This window comes from Battus philenor, unplaced genomic scaffold, assembly GCF_028537555.1.
Source record: "Battus philenor isolate CCGP_79_NKW_IND1 unplaced genomic scaffold, ilBatPhil1.0.hap1 SCAF_17, whole genome shotgun sequence".
In the NCBI taxonomy this organism is placed as follows: Eukaryota; Metazoa; Arthropoda; class Insecta; order Lepidoptera; family Papilionidae; genus Battus; species Battus philenor.
In genome coordinates, this window is record NW_027181679.1 from 2797661 (window position 1) to 2805287 (window position 7627).

The following is a 7627-nucleotide window of genomic DNA, read 5'->3' on the forward strand; positions in this document are numbered from 1 at the left end:
GCGTGAAGAATTGCAATACTGAATTGGCTGTAGGTGGAGAACATCGTTCGTGCAACTGATGATCGTTAGGACAAAAGTTTTGCAACCGGTACATGCGGCGGGAGTAGACCCTTTACTTATGATATATTTATAGTCGCTAGAAATCGCTGGATGCGGAGAGAAGAAGGTAGTTTGATGACTTCGGACTTCAACACCTTCAAGGACGGACTAATACCTGTTCTCAAGGACCTTTTTTTATAGCCCCCGCTATTGGTGGCCTCTCTTACCCCTAATGAGTTCGGATCAGGGTCTTGATCAGGGTCTTTGTCGACGTAAGGTAGTCGACAAGAAGGCAGAGCTACTCTAAATCTTCCAAACATTCGCATCTGAATTTGACTGAGAATCTCAAGGACCTTGAAAGGTGTTGCATTAGTAAAACATACCATATGCAACAAATGCTTTAATACTTAACGAGTAAAGTGAATAAATACTATGACGAAGTTAACGAACTAAGTATAAATTAATATTGAATTTAAACGACGTAAAGTTAAATGGTCCAACTGTGATAGCTCAGCAGTAAGGTCTTAGACTTGCGGGCGTAGGTCGTAAGTTCGATTCCCGGAACAGAATCTTACATTGCTTACCAACAAGTTTCTAGAGGATAGGCAGCAGCTTCCTCTGCGTACCATAATACTACACTATGATCTTAAACGCGCCCGCCAAGGGTGTAAATTATGATACATCTACTAATAGAATAGAGAGGAAGGCTGAAAACTTGCTGAGAGATCTATGATCTGAAACTATGACGATAAAGTTAAGAGTGAAAGGTATGACAGTGAAATCTCTGTAATTTGCTGAAGGATTAGTCTTTTTCTTTACATGGCCCCCGCTATTGGGAGCCCCTCGTACCCCATACCTTGTGTGGGACAGGGACTATTCAACATTATTTAATTTTTTCACATATTTTTTTTATTTTCATTATCGTCTTTCATACATCGTATGATCTTTCGTTCTTTTCACTCTTGCGACAATTCTTCTGTCTTTCCCTCTCGCTCTGTAACGCCTTTCATACATCCCTCATCACTCTTTTACATTTTTGTTAGCTTTTATTTCTATCTATTACTATACTTATTATTTTTCTACAGAGTAGGAGGAACTCTTTTTTGGTTCTCTCTTCGCTTATCAGGGAGGCTATTGATACCTCCCTGATTTTCACACCAGACCGGCACTCGAAGTCGAAGTCGAGTCAAGGATTAGTCCTTAGGGTCTGTCAGGTACAAACATCGTATAGACAGTTGTCTTCAGTCGCCCTACAGTTTTGTATAATTTACAACTCCAAAGTCATAATGTAAAATGTAAAAAAATGTTTTATACAAATACACGAGCTCCTCCATTTTTCCTATTAAACTATAGAGAGGCCCTATTGACTTAGGCCGCGGCAAAACACCATGTGAAGATTTTGCCGTCGGCCATTAGGCTATATGAGAGCGGTCAACGAGAAAGAACAGCTTTATGTAATATATACTTAAATTTAATTTTTAATCTAGATTTTTTGTTTATTTATTATTTTTACTTATTTAGTAACCTAGACAATAAGGAGTCATTACGAGTTTCCGCCTTTAGGACAATTTATACAGGGTGAACTAGCCAAAGGATCAAAATTTTCCATCGAAGAAAGCGACTTAATTAACTTTATAGCTTATATAAGATGTTTAACAAGGTCTTACATACATAGTCATATACATATATATACTTACATATATATTCATATCATACATATATACATATAGTAAAAAATATTAGTATTTTATATTCGACAACCAAAGAAATCATTCACGTATTTGCGCTTAATGCAAATGGATTGACACTTCGACAAATTCGTTGAATCTGCGCGGGGTACGCAACAAAAATGTTATTGCGTTCCAATTCATTAATTTTTTTTAACAAATTTTGGACATATGATAAAATAAAACCTTTATAAATTAAGGGTCTTTCAAGTTAGAAAACGTGTCGTCGATTAAACGTCTGATGCTGCATATAAAACTTCCGAATAGAAACTTGTTAACTTGACTACTATTTTTATTGATAATATTTGTATGAAATAATAAGCCTAATATACGACTTTGCGCCATAAACTCACAGGCTGCTTCTAACATGTGTTTTAATATTTTAATACAGAACATTGATACATTAAAGAAAGGGAAGTTTTTCTTTCATGTGAATCAACGTATCCGTTCATTCCTAATTAACAATGGAATCGTTTTTGTAAATAGATCGTATTTATAGCATGTTAATTTAGAATATTCGAGCTAAACGATCGCACGAGAATAGACTATAAAGGTTTAAAAATAGACAATAAAAAGAAAATAGATAATAGAGTAAATTGTTGTAATGTAATTAGTGGTTTTATTAACTGCAGGCGCTTTTTTATTCTGTCTATGGGTTTATTTCTGCAACCAAATGACACTATGCTCATTTTGTATCAGGATTCACTAGTCTAGCTAATTCAAGTAAAGAAATACTTACACACCTTTGATTTCGCCGACGATATCAAGAAGGTGTTCCGGTGAATTGAGGCAAGAGGTCTGAAGAGTGCTAGCTCCGTACACTGGAGTAGTACGTGTGCTGCAGTATTCTCATATTCCAGGAAGTCATTCACAGACCATTTGTAATACATAAAGTAAACAGATTTTAGTTATAAAGACCACGACCTAGTAAGATCCCTGGCACTAAATAAAGTAAAGGCTGTAACAGTTGGAACAGAATTTTGAAAAGACAGCAGATTGTGGTCAAGCGAATCAAAGTATTCGTATTTAACGGAATCAAGCGTTACCTTGCGGAATTCCATCCTAAGTAAAAAAAGGACCAATATTTAGCCACTTCCGCACATCTTCAGAAGTTAAAAGGTACTCCTAAAGATGCCCCGCGAAGGGGTGAAACACGTGTTGAGTGATTTGACGGTGGCAGTTTCGTTATTCGCATTGTTTGCCGCATACGAATTTATCAGCGGGCTGGCGGGCGGTGCACTTTGTTGCACGACTACCACTGCATGTGCAGAAGTGGCAAAGTATTCGTAATTAGACGCACTCGAAAGAATGCTTTCAAATAACCACTGTTAACTGGATATTAATTAGAAATTGATTTAATCCGCTACATTCCGTCCATTAAGAAGAAGGATAATACAGTTACACTAGTGTTAATTAAAATAATAAAACTACCTGAATAATTACTAACAAAATTCAAAATTTGAAATAGTTATAATAATTTAATTTCGCTAATTTATTTTCATAGTTTAAATAACTCACTCTCGCATAAAACTATTCACGGGACCACGTTCAGTGGTTGAGTTATCACGATCACAGCTCTTTGTAGCGCTCGCCCCGGGCCAGTAGGAACTACGCACGGATTCCTCTCAAGTTATTTTCGAACAAGTTAGATATAAATAGGTAACAAACAAACTAATGGACATTTTCCGCTAGCGCTTTGTTTAAATTTCAAAAGCCTTTGGATAGCTTAGAAGCCAGCGTTGAATTGGATAAAGAATTTCGACCCGTGCATTCACGTCTAAGATATACTTGGCAGATGTGAAATGTTTTATTTATTATAATAGAAGTATATCTAATATATAAATTCTCGTGTCACGGTGTTCGAACTTGAACTCCTCTGAAACGGCTTGACCGATTTTTACCAAATTTTACATGCGTATTCAGTATGTCTGAAAATCGGCTACTATCTATTTTCCATACCCCTAAGTGATAAGGGTGGTCCACCCCTAAATTTTATTTTTAATTTTTTTAGACAATTTTTTTGGTTTTTATTTTATTATGATACAGCATACAAAAATACATAAAACCCTAAATTTTCACCCCTCCACGATCAACCCTTATTTTTAAATTGAAAATTAAAAATATTTTTTTTTGCAAAACAAAGTTTGCGGGATCAGCTAGTAAACTATAAAATGACTGATATGGTAATATAGATGGCCCAAGAGACATTAAGGTTGCGTGGTAGGCATGACCATGCGTGGTGGACAGTGACCGTCGTGCCACCCATGTGGTGGACAAACGATGTTCAGGTAATCGGAAAAGGCTTGAATCAAGCAGTTTTCAGGCAGTTTTTTTGGAAGTTTAAGATTATACCCAACACTGGACGGTTGAAATGATGACGACAGTAAAAAACACAATAATAACTGTTATATTTAAAACTATCTTATGTAGTTTTCAAAGTTTAATTTCGGATACATATATAGGTCTGACATCATCAGAGAATCTGAAATTATAAGTTAATAATTGAAATTAAAATGGCGTAGTAAGTCACTACCTATTTTAAGAAATATTTACTAGACAATTTATCTTTCCTTTATTTTTTTTCTTTCTCTGTTTCTTTATTCTTTCTGGCGCAAGTGCAATCCAAGTTAGTTTTTCATTTTTATTTAATACTATATCTTTAATTATGAATTTCACTGCATTTATTTAAGTAAATATTAATATATTTATGCTATATACATATATATGTATGCTTTGTTTATATACTACCCGTTATTGATATTTCCATTCTAAGGTTGTCTGAAAGAAATTACCTCGTGTGATAAGACCACCCATTGTACTGTTTTTTTACTATTATGCAACTATGTATATATTTGTTAGCACAATAAAGAGTTTTAAATGAATGAAGAATAATATTACCTTTTCTTTGATCTAATGTTTTACTGTGAAATAACTGCTGCATTCATTAAAGGAGAGTCAAACAACGGAATTAAGAAGTAATAAAGAGAGAAAGAGTTGAATTCATAACGTGTTATTATTAAAGATCCATTCCGCAGTTATTGTTAACCCAACAGTTTTACGGTAGAGCACTCAACGGTAATGGATTTGGTGGAAATTAATTATTTTCACCGCTCCACGTACCGGCTTTACTCGTATTTTCTAGAACTTTCTATGTGTAATATTCGAGATTTTTTTTCAACGTCGAAATGAATCTTATGTTCTTAATTTTAGGGATTAATTTACTTTAGCGTTTTGTTTGATACGGATCTTACTATTGTCCACGTTTGATTGTTTTGAGCTATTTATTTATAAACCATTGTTCGATTTGATGCTTGATAGAAATCATCACCTTTAATTGAACTCGTTGTCTTTTAATTACCTCTATTAATCTTTAAAATAAGTATAAAGAGAGAGGAACTACAGAATACTATAATGATAGCAAAAGGTAGTGAACACCGGTTCTGACCAGACTGCAGTAAAGAACAGTATGTTGTACTAGTTTAATGGTCGGATACTTACAGGACGTTTGGTGAATATATAGATCATGGGTCAGCAAAAAGCTACAAATCTTTTACACTTATTTACAACAACTATCCTGAGTAAAATGATCACTCTGAAATATGTTATATTAATTTATTTTTTCTACTGGAATGCGACATGATAATAACTAATTATAATGTTTAGTAATCTTAATTTTACTTTCTATTTCATAGTTAGATTACTTAAACACTTCGTAAATCATATATTAAGGTAACGAAAGTACGAAAACTAGGCCATAATTATTTTAACATACATTAAATAAGTTATTTTATATTATTTTGAGTAGTTTTATGTTGGTATTCTATTATATATAATCACTAAAATATAGATATAGGTTAGCATAATGACGGCCAGGGTTGTGTACTCCTACTATAAACAAACATATTTAATTTGGTACTTTTTTATATGAAAATATTTTATACTTATGTTATGTGTAGGTTTGGTCTGCTTTATTATTTCTGACCATTAATTTTTATACATGGTGCTATATAGAGATATATATGTACTACTTTTGTAAGGCCTCTTTTTAGGGACACCTTCCTTGTACCATGTGTAGGGGATGTCACATTTTCGGGTAAATATATTTTTCACTTTAAATATTTTTTGCTCATTTTACTTCTATTATTCACAAATTCTCGTCCTTCACAACATCTATTTTTTCATCGCTAACTCATTATCTGCCTTTCATCACCTTCCTTCGCTCACCTCTTAGATCACAGTAGTAATCACAAATTAATTTTGGTATCACAGTTTTGACACATTTTTTTTTAATTTACTACTTAATTGACCCCTGTACTACTTTTGGGTTTTGTTTTTATTTATTACAGACTGCACTACCTTTCCGCAAAAACCTAAGAACTATTGGCGCAGTTGGGAGTCGCCCTTTACGAAAATTTACCATTTTAAATTCTTCATACCTATATTTTATTAACACATGTAATGATTTTTATTAAATACAGTACAATTTGTAGTAAGGGATTGAAAGGAAATCATAGTATTTGCCTTGGAGCAACCATAAACTGATTTCAAGCTGTGAATGAAGAGACGAATGAGGAAATGAATAAACCGCAGACTGGAAGACCTAGCAGCATACGGTCCCAAGCCAAGCGTGTTACTTCCGCTAGATAAGTGATGGTCAAAATGTAACTTAATGCTTGATTACAACATCTTACGATTGTTATTCTATTTATTAATTTGATTATAATAATAGCAGACCTGGAAAATTTCGTTTTGCCTAATAGTTAACTATATAGTAGATTTCGGATTATAAAATTAGCACAATATTATTAAGATTTATAAGCGGCTGAGATTGGGGGTTTTTTAAATTTTTAATGGAATCAGGCGTTACCTGGCGGAAGTCCTGTTGATGTTCACGAAACATAACTCCAAAAGATGCCCCGTGGAGGGGTGAAACACGTGTTGAGTAATTTGGTGGTGGCGGTTGTGTGATTCGCATTGTTTGCCGCATACGTATTTATCAGCGGGCTGGCGGGCGGTGCATTTCATTGCACGACTACCACTGCATGTGCGGAAGCGGCTAAATAAAGTCCTTTTCTTATTTTTTAAATTGATTAAGATCATATTGGAATACGTATTAATTTATTTCGTATTTTGATATCCAAAAACATAATTATCATAAAAATTGTACAATCTGTTATAAACTTAGTAGTGTTTAGTGGTCATTGTAGTTAGCTACATAAATACAGGCCGCTACATACTACAATTTTACTGGCTTGGCGGCCTCCCAATCTAGTGAAATAGTAGTATGTAGTGGCCCGAGCCGAGGCTTCCTATGTAGCCCTCGAGCTTTTCTACCTAAATGGCGCTAAGGAAGCATAGCCTCATACTTCCTGTATTAGTCTAAACTCCGTCAGAGCCCTTAAATTCTCTCTTTGTATATTCATTATATGGGATTACCACTACTTCCATACTAATATCCAGAGTATGTAGCAGCGTCGCCTGCGCACCATAATACAACACTGCGATCGCCAACCGGCTTACCAAGTGTGGCGATTATAGTACATCCCCCCTTAAACATCTTTGGGGAAGATCTATGCCTTACAGTGGGCATCTATAGGTTGAAACTAAGTAAAATTTTACAATCTTTCTTATAGACATTTGTTAAAGAAAAAAAACTAGATATTTACGTTTTTATACTAACAATAATTAATATATAGTTGCATCATAAACAATAAACTTTTTGTAGCCTTTAATTCTATTTACATATTTCACTACCTTTTTATAGAAATTTTTGACGACAATAATGAGTATATAATTATTTATTTTTTAACACAGTATTGTTGTCGCTCCACAAATAGATTTTATAGGTTTTTGTTTAGGTT